Here is a 14,782-nt window from a genome sequence, read left to right on the forward strand (position 1 = left end):
GGGAACTTGTGTAAAATTTTATAAGCTTCAACATTCCTGAACAATGGAATTTGAATAATAAAGCTACTATATCAAAGTAACTAGAAAATGCGAATGGATGGATAGTCATTTTTACATTTAAGGACGAAAGAGGCAAAACACGTCCGTGAATATGATTTGTATATAATATACACCACGCATCGATTCGTTATCTTCTGTAGCCCAGATTTTGGAACATATCTGCTATATATACACTAGACTGCCCAGAAAAATGATGAATTTTTGAAAACTCAATCGGCCCACCCCTGAGTCGATTCCTAGTCCCACCAGGAGTACTTGTACAAAATTTGAAGCAAATCGGACAAGTCTAACTACCGGACCAACGTGCCTGAAGTTTATATTGGATTTTTCAACAATTTACATGGAGAAAACTCACTAGCTCGTATTTTCGCCGCTAGGTGGCACTGTATACAACGTATTATCACTGTAAGTGAAAATAAGAAAGATATTTTAATTATCAACAACTTTGTCGAAGACTGCTAGTAAATCCGGCTATGTTAAAAGAAGTTATTAAACTTTTAACGAAGTGATGTCTGAGTCAGTTTTGCATGGGGCCTAGCAGTGCATGGTTGTGTATCAGTACTCGACTCCCGCGAACTATATATTTTTGTGAAATAATGGTTAGATTTAGCCGAATAGTATGTTTACAAGAATTATAATAAATAATACGAGTTATGTTTTGGTTAGAAAATTTTAGTTCCACCTGTGACCGCATAGAGGGCGCCACTACTAACTTTTCATAGAAGAGAGATAGAATATCAAGATGTTCAGAAGAAATACTGAAAAATTTGTTGCCTGTTCTATAACTTTGTAGAAGACACCAAATTTCTATCTCTTTCCGTTGAAAAGTTAGTGTTGGCGCCCTCTATGCGGTAACAGGTGGAACTAAAATTTTCTAATCAAAGCATGACTCGTATTATTTACTATAATTCTTCTGAACATACCATTGAGCTAAACCTAACGATTATTTCACAAAAATATTTAGTTCGTGTGAATCGAGTACTGATACACAACCATGCACTATTAGGCCCCATGCAAAACTGACTCAGACATCACTTCGTTAAAAGTTTAATAACTTCTTTTAACAAAGTCGGATTTACTTGTAGTCTTCGACGAAGTTGTAGGCAATTCAATTATCCTTCTTATTTTCACTTAGAGTGATAATACGATGCATACAGTGCCACCTAGCGGCGAAATGCGTGCTGGTAGGTTTTCTCCATGTAAATTGTTGAAAATTCCCATACAAATTTCAGGCCCGTTGGTCCGGTAGTTAGACTTGTCCGATTTGCTTCAAATTTGGTGCAAGTACTCCTGGTGGGACTAGGAATCGACGCAGAGGTGGGCCGATAGGGGTCATTTTTTTCCTGTCACCCTAATATACACGTACAACGCACCGGCTCTACCTGTCCCTTCGACGTCTTCCTGTTTTATCTCCGGTACTCAGGAGCGTATCCAGAAAAAAAAAATTCGGGAGGGGTCCGAAATTTTAATTTTGGAATGAACATTTATACAATACGTTATGCGTAAAGCCTCATTTAATGAAAATCAGTTTTGGTGGTAAAATTTGGTTTTCGGAGGGCGTCCGGGCCCCCAAGACCCTTCCCCTGGATCCGCCACTGCCGGTACTGCATATTGCTGTATTTTTAGTGTTCAAAAGTGCATCGAAATAAAGTCACTTTTTAACCGGTATTTGAATAATTCACCACTTGTTCAAAAGGCACTTTAGTAATCTTCACAACGCCGTATAGATGGTCAAAATCGGTTATGAACTACCGGAGTTATAGCAATATTAGGGTAAAAAGGGATTTTGACGTATTTTCAAAACTTTTTCTATAAAAAATGAAATAATACTTCAATAAAAATTAGGTAGACCCAGATCTTATCACTCAGAGGGTGGGGTTGGCAGAAGGTTGACCTGCTAAAACTCTGCCCAAGTACTTCTGAGTGGTTTACTTGGACCACGTTTTTCCTTATGCCTCGGGATCACTGGATGTGACAAATTCGGAGGAGGGTTGTGCTCATGCATTTTCAACTCTTAATTCCTTGCTGTTGCTGCTAGTTCACTGATTTTGTTTCCGCTTGTAACTGTACTGTGCACATTGTTTGTGCTATTCGGATATGATGCACATCCGCTGTACTCGATTCGATGCAGAAAGTAACCTGATGTCAATTCGACGGCCTCTCACTGCGCCCCTCGGGGCCAGCAATTCCATTCGCCGCGGCCCTGCTGCTACTCCAGGGTATTCGTACTTGCTGCACGATGTCCGCTGTTTTTCTAGCTATATCCTCATCCGCGGGCAAACTCGTAGGATGCCGAGGCCGGTCCAGCGACTGCAGGTAGGGCGTGACATCCGCTTTACGGGTGCCTCGACGATCCGAAACCAGGTCTCACAGCACTCAACTTGTCTCCGGCGGTGGACTTAGGTCACACCGACGAAAAGTCTGCTATGATCAGTCTCCTTGCATTTTGCGTATTCTTCCGCTGGTAGAATGATGCATATAAGGATCATCCCGGCAAAGACGGATATCGCCTCCGACGGTATCATTGTGTACGCTCTCGCGACAGAACAGTCATTAGACGAAACGTGCTTATCAACTTCGTATGGTTCCGCTTTGAGTTCAGTGTAGTAGTCCAAGCCGTAATACCATACTTCAGCATGGAGGATGAGACACCCGCTAGGAGATGTCTCTTGCTCTTTCGACGTTCGGTATGGTCTCTTGCCACTATGTTAGTTACCCTCGCTGCTTTCTCACATATATAGTCGACATGGCTATTGGAATTTAACCGATCGTCGACCATCACACCCAGTGGCTTCAGCGCATGCATCGACGGAACTGAGGGTCCACCGGTACTGGTTACGGCACGTTGGATTTTTTATAATTGTTGACCAACACTACCTTCGTGTTGGGGTGAACAAAATGCAACTGTGCAGTACTACGACAATAGCCACTCAGCTGGCGTCGTTCAACGAGTTCTTTATCTCAATCTACCGTTGGAATTCGTTGTTGAAATCCAAGATTATGTGATGGCTCGTACTCACTTTCAGCGTAGTTTGCCAGCCTGTTGAGGATAGCCCTTTCCAGAAGTTGGTGGCTTCTCGGCAACAGCATCATCTTATGGAACTTCCATCTATCTTATAGGTAGCCTTCGTCCAGATATTTATATAGCACTGTCAGGAACATGTAAGGAATCTTCAGAATAGCGGTCTTCAGTGTCACGTTGGGGATACCGTCAGACTTTGCTTTAAGTCTGTTTTCCTTTGTAAGGAACCGGTCGGTTAATGACCCGATTGTCATCAACATTTCCACCGTCGAGGTCAAAAATTGAGAAATCTGTGCAAGTTTGTGCATTATAAAAGAAAACTATGGAAATCTGTGCATTAAAACAGGAAACTGTGGAAATCTGTGAAGTTTTAAAAATCTGTGCAGAACTTTGAGAATCTGTGAAGCACAGATTAAGGGGGGCGTCTGGTGTAGTGGTAATAAAATGGACTTCTTTTTTATCTGCTTAATTGTTAGTATTGGACCTCTACAATAGTCTCCCGCAATCTTGGTGGCCACGCTGAACTGCTTTTGTTTTTAACCGCCATGCATTTTTCGCGTGTATTTGCTACAACACACGCAGCTTTCAATTGGCAACAATTTTCGAGAAACTGACATCGATAAAACACAGTGTAAACAATACGAAGATACCCAATGGGTTATATTCTACAGCGTTTTCCCGTGATGCAATTTGATGTAAGACACCCTAATAGCGTGTTTCTTGAAACCGCGTTTTTTTTTCAAATTGGCGAACACGATAACTCAAAAACTAATCAACAAATTTACTTGATTTTATGAAAAAGTACAAATATGTCGATGAACAACAGAAAACTGAATAAAAAAAAATTCTCCCTTTTATTTGGAAGAAAAGTGAGCGAATTTTACATGAGAATATGAGATTTTTCGGATTTCATAAAGCCTTTTTCCGAAACTCGAACTTTTTTCTATTTGGTTTTGGTTCATCGAGTAACTACAAGTCTAAGCCTTACAAATCTTGTTGAATTTCCTGTGTCAGGCACTTTTATCAACAGCTATCATGTTAGCCACGGCGCTCCTCGACGTGGAAATGGTTGGACGTCTATTCTGGGAACGTTCGTATGTGTGGCTCAGTGTGACTGAAAATATTTTTTTTCGTTTACAATAGATCTTAACATTACACAAAAGAACTATTGTTGCCTTGTCTCAAAATTGTAAAAAAGTAACTTTAGGTTTGAGCATTTTACCCCCCCCCCTAATCTATGTACCTGGCACCTGGTAAGAAACCCTCCACGATCGCCTTCAATTTGTCAACGCACTTTTCAGCTAACGTCGTTGGACCCTTGACTTTAGCCAACACGATACGGTAAGCGTTATTTCAGTGGTTGGCGCAGTGGCGTAGCCAAGAAATTTAGTCCGGGGGGGGGGGGGGGTTGGATGAAAATCCTAGATTTTTTGGAAAATGCTAAAATTAAAATGAGTTTAATAAATTATTGAAAATTCAGAAACATAAGCAGTCTAACTAGTAGAAGAATCAACATGGAACTGTTTTCAAACCCCTATAGATTATTTTTAGTACAATATGTCAATGACGTCAAAGAATGCGATCTTTCAAAGTGGGATAAATGTTAAAAAATTTGTTCAACGTTCAAGATCGCCTAATTGAGTTCTACAAAATGACGACACGAATGAACTCGTGATGAATGAAGTTCATGTTTGACAATTCTCGGTGGTTTGTTTACTTTGTCAGTTGCGTGAGTGTGAGTGCAGCGGGTGCTCATCTGTTACATTCGAACTCACGTAACACCTATGTGAACAAACCACCGAGAATTGTCAAACGAAGTTCAACCTAATTTAAAAATCCTTAGCTTTGAAGTTTTGAAAACTTTGAGAAGTTTTCCAACATGAAACAGCGCACACTTTAATATAAACATTTTAGTAATAAATTCTCATAGAGGTAATCATGGAGAAATAACTTTTCAAAATGGTAAGATACTTGGCGGCTTCAGCAAAGTTATTGACAGGACCTACATGAATGCAGCATATCGACATATAAAACAACATGCTATATTTCTACTTAGTGGAGAAAAAATTAGGCAAAAAATCAAGAAAAATGTTTAAAACCATAATTACAGGTTGAGAACACAAATCCTACAACTGATTTAGTTACGGAATTTGCGTTTCGACAGACTTCTTATCAGAATCCGACACCAACTTAGTGACAGGACTAAGCTAGCGCCGAATTGATGCTATCTCCAAAAACGAAAACTTTTTGTGGTTCTGTGTAAACTTGTTTATAAACTGCAAAAGAGATTTATCAAATACAGTAATATCAGAATAACTTGTTGTAAATGTTTTCTACTACTATATTTCGATGCTCGGAAAATATGGGATATTCATGTCTTCAACAAAGTTGTTTGAAATAGCATTAACTTTGCTAAAGACATCAAGTCTCTACCTAATACATGAAATTTTAGTACGCCATTCAACCCAGCACTCAAATATATACTAGGGTGTCCCAAAATGACATCATATTAAAAAAGTCATCGGGCTTACTTCTTAAATGGTATCAGGACCACTTTCTTCTTCGGAGTAAATTTGTTAAAACGCTCCCTACTACTGGCGAATTTTGATTTTTTGTAAAATGGGCCGATTTTGGGTAAAATTTCAAATTCATGCTTGTTGAAGTGCTCCTGAACTGTCTTAGATTTTTTTCAGTATTTTTTTATTTTTCTGGAGATCCAAATTGAGAAGTTTGGTTAGTTAGTTTGTACAAATTGTGGATTATAAGAGCGGCAGAGCCTTTAAAACTTGGTAAAAAGTTTAATTTTTGGTGTTTTTCATTAGTTTTTCTTCAAAACTAGGTATCTACAAAATTTTAAAAGTATAGGAAACACTTCAAATAGTTGAGTCAAATATAGGGGCGTATTTTTGCTGAAGAAAGTGTATAGTTACAGCTAATGGGGTATGAGTTATTTAAGTTTTCGCTACATAACCTTTTGATATTTTATGCTATTCATAAAAAATAACACTGTACTACAAAATAAAACAATTTCAGTGTGCTTAGTTCGCATTTTGTTTTTTTTGCAAAATAGGAGGAAAATGATGAAAAATGGCGTTTTCTGCTTGTCTTTACTACATCAGAATCGGTTTTTATGAGCATTTGACGATGTTTTTTGAAATCATTTAGTTTATATTAATAACCAACTAGTGGGGTTGAAAATTATGAAAATTAAACAAATATGTCGAGTTAGTGGCATGTTATGGCGTATATTTGTATGCCGAATTGGTTAACGTATTCAGATTTTGTATATAAAGTCTCATTTCCATGTTAAGTAAAAAAAAAAAAAAATTGTAGATACCCAGTTTTGAAGAAAAACTAATGAAAAACACCAAAAATTAAACTTTTACCAAGTTTTAAAGGCTCTGCCGCTCTTATAATCCACCATTTGTACAAACTAACTAACCAAACTTCTCCATTTGGATCTCCAGAAAAATAAAAAAATACTGAAAAAATCTAAGACAGTTCAGGAGCACTTCAACAAGCATGAATTTGAAATTTTTCCCAAAATCGGCCGATTTCACAAGAAATCAAAATTCGCCAGTAGTAGGGAGCGTTTTAACAAAATCACTCCGAAGTAGAAAGTGGTCCTGATACCCTAACCTTTCATTTAAGAAGTGAGCCCGATGACTTTTTTAACATGATGTCATTTTGGGACACCCTAATATACACCATTAATAGCCACTTACTTCAAATATTTATTAATTCCATTTCTGCTTAGAGCCTTGTTCATATAATTGATAATACAACAATAATCAAATGCTCATAATAACCGATCCTGACCTGGTAATGACAAGCTGTACGCGTCATTTTTCTTTATCTTCCAACTATAGTTTCCAAAATGTTATTCTTGCTATTAATCATACTAAATTTTTGTCTAAAAACTCTACGCAATCAAAAATGCCAAATTGACTATAAGCTTTCCAACGTAAAAGCAGACAATCTGTGCAGATCTCGCATATCGTATTACAATGTCAGTTTCAGCTCGCCGGCCAAGATGACCAATATGTACGTCAAATGATTTTTTTAAACAACCTTGTTATTGTTTTGGTACAGGATCAGGTACGGATGTTTCCATATAAAAGCATAGATAGAAAAGATTTTTCAACTCTCGATACAGATTGAATCGTGGCTACACTGGGCGTATGTATCAAATACATAGATTCAATTAAAGTTGTAATTTGCCTTGTCATGACTGGCTGAACCGTCAGGATATACATCAATGCAAAACAAAACCTTGATACTTGGTTCTAAATAGGTTAAAATCGTGTTAGGGTTTGGAGTCATGCAACTTTCTAGTATGCAAGGCTGCAATGGAATTTCGTAACATCTTGTGCTCCACGGAGTTGCAGGCGAACATTGAAACTGCACTCTATACATGTTCCTTGAGCTTTAGCAGCGAAAACACGTAGGAAAATACTATTCAATGCTAAAAGGCAGCAAAAGCAGACGAAGATCGATGGAAAACATGTTCGATGATTATCATTTAAAAGTCACACAGCTACCAGTATTTAAAATACATCTCTTGCCGTCAGTCAGTACCCGTGCGCGGCGTGAATGGATGCTGTAGTTGCTCGTTCGTATTTATTTCGTTTTCTCCCATTGAATGTGTGGTAGGGATGTTCCATTCAACTTTTCGTCGAAAATTTTACTATCGCAAACAAAAAGAACATCTTTGCGCTATTAAATTGCAGGGTACACAATCGTAGCCTTGGTCTGCAATCGTGAATGCTGAATCGAACATCCCAAGGACGTATTCTCTAACGTCAGGTCACAGTGCCGTTGCAGTATGCGGTAGCAATAAGAGACAAACATACAGAAGCACAAAACACAGTAAAGTCCGAATAAAAAAAAAATGAAATATTAGTCAACTATCAAAAGCTCCCGATCGGCTTCTGGAGGTGCTTGCTTGCTTACCCCTTGCCAGTGGATTGGAGTAGCTTTGCTCGAAGCAAATAAAAGGCTTGACATTTTCTGTGGCGGTTCTGAATGGAAGATTTGAACAAGGGAAGGATGACAGATATCTCCAGGCTGAAAAAGCTGGACAGTGTATTAGCGTTGTAGTTGAAAACTGGGATACTGACTAGCGACAATAGTTTTTTTTTCACTTGATCTATGCACATCATCCCATCGGAAGAAGATCGCATTGTTCGCACAATGATGCGTTGCGCGCTACCTTCGCAGTTATGCACTACCATGGAACAAGGGAACGAATGTCGCTAGTCAAGTTTGTCAGTTTTCAACTGCAACGATAATACATTGCTCGTGGGCCAGATGGAGCTTGATACTGCAAATGGATAATGGTAGCAGTAATCGATTTTGCCAGGGCAGCCGACGAAGGGCAAACCTGATGAAATTTTCTGTACCCGTTCGAGACGATTAATGTGGACGGTGTGATACGGGGCCCAAATGGTAACTCCGTATTCTAGAACACTGCGTACCAGTGCGATGTATAGAGATTTAAGACAGTAAACATCATTGAAATCACGAGTGTTGCGCTTGATGAGTCCGAGTACAGCATAGGATTTAGCTATGACAGAAGAAACATGTGCGGTGAACCGTAGTTTACAGTCGAGAGTGATACCTAGATCTTTGACTGATGCGACTCGTTGTACAGGAGCAGAACACATCAGGTATTCGAAAACAATGGGCGATCGTCAGCCAGTCTGGAAATCCATTGCGCCTTAGTTTTTCTACAGCAAGGAACACGTTCGAAAGCTTTCGAAAAATCAACATACACCGCATCGATCTGTTGTCGTTTTTCCATCTTGTCAATCAGCGACGACACATAGCTCATGAGGTTAGTAGTTGTAGAGCGTTTTCTCACAAAACCATGCTGATCGGAACTGATGATGTGTTTTACGGCGGGATAGATAACATCTAACAACATGCTCTCGAAGATTTTTGGGAGGCAGCTTAGAATTGAAATCTGTAATTTGTGACATCGTGTACATTACCGGTTTTGTGGATAGGGCTAATCACAGCGAGGGAACGATTGAAAAGTATAGATGCCGGTAGAGCAAGCGATGAAGAGCATTCCTTGATAAGCGATGGTTTAAGTCCGTCCGACCCCGGTCCTTTCGAACTATCAATACCGCGTAGCTTAATATATACCTCTTGTTCGGAGAATGACGTTGCAGGCAAATTCAACATGAACATCGGCAAACTACTCAAGTATGATTCAGACAAAGGTGGTGAGTTATTACTTAGTACGTTTTGAAAGAATGACGAGAATAGATTTGCTGATTCTGCAGCTGTCGTAGATGTCCTGTCTCGATAGTTGACGCTTGCAGGGATTCCTCCGGAGGACGTTTTGTTCCGCAGATAAAACCAAAATTGCTTACGGTCATCCTTCATGCTGCACTCAATTCGGGAGACATATGAGCGAAAGTGAGCGGCGTTCATAAGTTCAAATTCGCGTTCCAAATCCCGCACGAACAATTTGTCGGCTTCGCTTCTTGTCCTGAAGAATTGTTACTAGGGGAGATTATCAGATGTCCAGTTTTTACAAGATGAGTCTAATGATAAATTTGAATTGTATAAAATTATGTGGGCTTAGAAATTTAGCGTACAGGATTTTGATGAAACGATAATGCGCCGCTTGTCGTCAATTGCTAGGTCCAAATCCAAAGCATGGCCTATGAAATAAGCGGAAGATTCTCTATTATCTAACGCTTTAGCCAACTCATTTCGTTATCTTCTCATGTTTCCTAGTGCCCGTAACAAAGAGATTGCATTACATTAGCTTGCCAGTCTATCAGATTTTACCGACAGACGAGTTTGGACTCGAAATTATGTGAACCCAGCATGGCTATCTCACAAATTAACACCTCGTTATCGTTTAGATCGCTTCTAAGTGGACACTTACAAGCGCTACTTGTATAAACCTTCCTATGAATGTTCGACAGTGTAGAACCTAGAGTCTTGTAGAAACTATAGTAAGGGTTACACGACGGTCTCTTTTTGAGCCATCAGTATAGTATAGATAGGGTGTCTTCCGGAACCGAATGGTCCCCGTTTTCCATTCAGATCGATCAAGCATTACAACCTCGAATGGAAGGTCAAAGACTTGCCTAATCATCATGCTATCAGTGAATGTTACGTTCCGAGACAAAATCCAGGGTTTTAAGGTGCCCCGTAAATATTAATAGAGCTTATGTATCCGAATACTACCTCCTTGTATTAAGTTTTATTTCCCCTGTGATTCATAGACGCCCACTTTATTTCCTCTGTGATTCATAGACTTTGGTAGTTGCATCTTTGACTTCTACTTTGAGACACCATACCAATGAAGCATATGCATTGGTCTGATAACTGAGGTGTAAAGCCAAAGTTTCATTTTTGGTTTCCCAAAATGATTTCATAAGCCATCATGCATATTAATGCTTTCTCCGTAGTCCTTTGGATACGCAAATTCCACAACAGTTTACTATGCAATACTACTCTAAGAAATTGTAGGTACGTAGCAAATTCGATAATGGTTGTATTAAGGATAGCTATACTGATGCTTACTCTTCTTTGCAAATAGAAATGCTGTGATTTTTTAGATTCTTCTTTTTACACTGCGTCACGTTTAGGAGCAGCTTGAGTAGGGTCCTAAATCTTAAATTCACCCTTGCCCCTAAAAGTGATGACAGTATCGTCTGCGTAACCTGTTATTTCATTAGGAATTGGTGTAGCACCAGAGACCGTAAAAGGGGTGACAGCACTCATCCTAGAGGACAGTCTATAGTGGTTCTTATAGTTATAGGCTCGCCTCCCAGTGACGCTGTCACAGTCCGGCAACGTGTAAGTGGTAGGGTTAACCCCCTACTTGGGTTCTGATTTTCCCGGCAGATTCTGTTAAACAGGGTTATATGCTCCTATCGGAATTTCGGATTTTTGTACATTTTATTCCACCAAATCTTCTCTGTGCTGCACTCTGCTGATGGAGCTGATCAGCTGTTTCAGACGATGTCGGAAAGGAGAAGTTTTTTTTTCGACCGGCCGGGACTCAGACAGCCATGTTCTCCTGTCCTTTCCAATTAGCTAGGGATGTGAACAAGGCTCTTTCTTTGGAACCTCTCTAGCAACGGGGCGATCAATCGCCGGGGCCACTCACTCCCCGTGAATGGCCCAGGCAGATACCGCTGTAAACTACGGCAGATGGGTCCTCTTCTTCTACCTGTTTCGCCCTTCTTTGCGATTGACTGTGAAGGAGAGCTATGCTCCACAGTGAGGACGGCGTGGTATCACTGGATCCTTTGTATTTGGTTAGGGAAGAGAGTGGCTCCTTTGCGATTAGCTTCCCGTTTCGGGTTTCCTGATACCACAATACTAAGCAAGCACCCGGGCCACGACTGACCCTTGAATGGCTTGCGTCCAAATGGGGCTAACCCACACTTTCCATTTTTACAGAAAATGGAAAAAACTTCCGCTGTTCCAAATAAACATGTTTCTATTGTAAAATAAACGATTTAATTAGTAGTTCATTGACCCATGTTGTCTAGAAAAAATAGGATCATGTGCAACTTTTCAATTCACGAGCATTTTGGGGGAGGGTGTGATCTTGGAGGTACCTAGCGTCCAAAAGGGAGTAACCCACAATTCACATGTTCTTTCCTTATCGCTCGTTTTTGAGTTATAGTGTCTTTGGCACAGTTGTTGCATGACATCTAGCGATTGAGAAGCATACCAAACCACGTATTGCTTTCTGTAGCTAGAAAAGTTTGAATGGCATTGCTCTGGTCCTGCAACTCATAAGGTAAGGCGCTGGTCTCATAAGCCACTCGTCGCATGTTCAAGCCACAACCATTAAGTATTCATCTGGCAGAGTTCGAAGCGTTGGATGTAAGTAGGTACTTCACTCGTTTGATGGCTAGGCTCGTGTCCCATCATTATACGTTGGATGCGCATCACCGCCGTATTTGGCTCAGCTCGCAGAAGATTCGCCGCTCTTGCGGAGAAGGTTACCAAGGCATCAAACATGTTTTTTGGTCTTTCACCGAAGAAAACCATCCCATGTTCTTGTACGTGACATCCTCACTTTAATTGATCTAACATAAGTGTATTTATCATTTCGTAAAATCAATAAATGTTCAAATATAATTTTCCTACTATATTCCAGTTTATTTTAAACTTTCCTACTTACAAATTAGATTTCTTTGCAATCACTCAAACTAAATCATGCAATATAAATAAAGAAAATAAAATAAACTTACAAAAACACCATCAATATTACTACAATAAAATTTAAGAAAAGAGTATAAATAAAAATGTCCGAAATCATGATTATTAGGACTAACCGGGCCAATTCGGACCTAGTAAGGGTTCACGGGCTTAAGAACTGAAGCATGTCAATCGATTTGCAAATGCTTATGTTCTCCTCATGGCCTGATCAATTTCATTTCCACAATTATATGGAACATAACCAACTAACGAATCTTAGTTTGGATAAATGAAAAAGACACAATCGCACATTTAGATGGATTAAAATAGGTTTTTCATTTGTCTATTTGATTCTTGTATTATACACTGAGGTTTTTTTTTACGCGGGGGATACGAGCCGCGTAAATGAAAACCGCGTAAATTTCAAAATCCGCGTAAATGAAAACCGCGTAAATTTCAAAATCCGCGTAAATGAAAACCGCGTAAATTTCAAAATCCGCGTAAATGAAAACCGCGTAAATTTCAAAATCCGCGTAAATGAAAACCGCGTAAATTTCAAAATCCGCGTAAATGAAGACCACTTAAATTTAAGAATCCGCGATAAAGGGAACCTCATTGATGGATACCGCGTAAATTCCAAAATCCGCGTAAATGAAAACCGCGTAAATTTCAAAAACCGCATAAATGAAAACCGCGTAAATTTCAAAATCCGCGTAAATGAAAACCGCGTAAATTTCAAAATCCGCGTAAATGAAAACCGCGTAAATTTCAAAATCCGCGTAAAAAAAACCGCGTAAAAAATACCGCGCAAAAAAAAACCGCGTAAAAAAAACTTGGGTGTATTTGTTTTCAATCCATTACATCCAATTTTTTCCATATTTCGTGATTCTGTTTTATTCCAATTTGCCATATTTATCTATTTTCGTTCGCCCTATTTTTGAATTTGAATTTTTCCGACACATTCCATTCTATTTTTTTTAAATTCGTCATTTTGGTATTTTTTTAAGCTCCATAATTAGCTTTATTTTTATTACTTTGTAATCATTTCTCAATATTATATATTTCTGCTATCTCACCTTTTCTCTATTTAACTTTTTTAATTCCAGTTTCTTTATTTTCAATATTTTTTATGTTCCTTTTAAAGAAGTTTTCATCTTAGGGTGATTCGCCTCCTTTTTGGGTTAGAATGAGCTCTGAAAAAATGTCTAACCCTTCGTGCAGAGTTGGAATCTAACCCAGGTGAGCTGCATACAAGGCAATCGATTTACAAACTACGCCATGCCCACTCCTAAACATTTTTTATTATTCTCGATTCATGTTCATCTTTTGCTTGTTTTGTTTTTTTTTTAAATTTATTTTTAAAATTTCCAATTGTTCTATAGTTTTAATGTATCTGACTTTCAATTGCTCTAAACTTACTATTTTTGATACTGCTACGGTTTTGACTGATTGTTTTACATTTTTCGCTTAAATCATTATTTTTCCCATTTTTTCACTCAATTCATTTCAAGTCTCTGCTTTCTAAAATTTTATTTTGTAAAAAGAATCTATTGTACATTGCATTTGTTATCAGAAAACCGAAATGCATATTGTAATTTCACGATGGTTGCTGATTTTTCTTTTAATTCCCAAAAATTCACAACACTGCCATTTGACGTGTTGAGAGTAATTTCCAGTGTGATCACAACAATCGCAGCGAAAGTGAACTACTATTAGTTGGTAATCGTTTTTTTTCATTTTTGCAAACAATTTGAATTGAAGAATCAAAGCCAAACTATAACGTGTTGTGAGAGGTGTCTGTCAGACCTGCAATTACAAAAAGGATGATGGGTTATTTTTATAGAGGAAGTGAATTTCTAAACGATATTCTTACAGGTAAATACAAATTATTTTGATATGGAATATAAAAGTGATAGTAAAAAATAACTTTTACTTTATTGCGCAATTTGGTAAAGTTATATTTCATGAAGTTTTGAAGTATTGCAAAACCTACTCTGAATTATAAAAGGTTATGTTATTTTTGTCATATTGCGACCATGAACGTCCTGCATTACGTCGGAGAATCTGTCCGTCCAATAAAGAAAGGATATGCGGTTTTCGCAGCTTTTCTTACTTGCAATGATATCCGCCGAAATAAAATGAGCTGAACATATAATCTCGGCGCTTACCGGAGAAGTGCAAGAGCTGCTTTTATTTATGAAACACTGGATAGGGAATTTTGAAAAAGGTGGTAAAACTTCCGGATGCACCAAAATAGCTCAGGCACGCGTGAACAACACATTTTTTTCTTTTCTGAAACATAACCAATGTCAGCGGTTATTAAAACAGAAAACTATTTAAGTAACGTCCGATTTTTGCAGTTATTTCTTTGATAGATTTCTAAAACATACCTAACGTTTTTCTTGCCCTTTTGGATTCCGTGTTGAAGATATTAGAGAAGGTTTCGTAAATGCCAAAAAAATTCACCGTAGTTTGACGGATGTCAAATTTCCCATCATCACTTTTACATACTTGCCA

The 14,782-nt window shown here is 38.6% G+C and overlaps 1 protein-coding gene across 2 annotated transcripts in view; it reads left to right on the forward strand.

Annotated features, from left to right (window-relative positions):
- Positions 1-14,782, forward strand: part of LOC131693210 (BMP-binding endothelial regulator protein) — a 277,957-nt gene that overhangs the window by 93,512 nt on the left and 169,663 nt on the right. The window lies entirely within an intron of this gene.

This window comes from Topomyia yanbarensis, chromosome 3, assembly GCF_030247195.1.
Source record: "Topomyia yanbarensis strain Yona2022 chromosome 3, ASM3024719v1, whole genome shotgun sequence".
NCBI classification, from domain to species: Eukaryota; Metazoa; Arthropoda; class Insecta; order Diptera; family Culicidae; genus Topomyia; species Topomyia yanbarensis.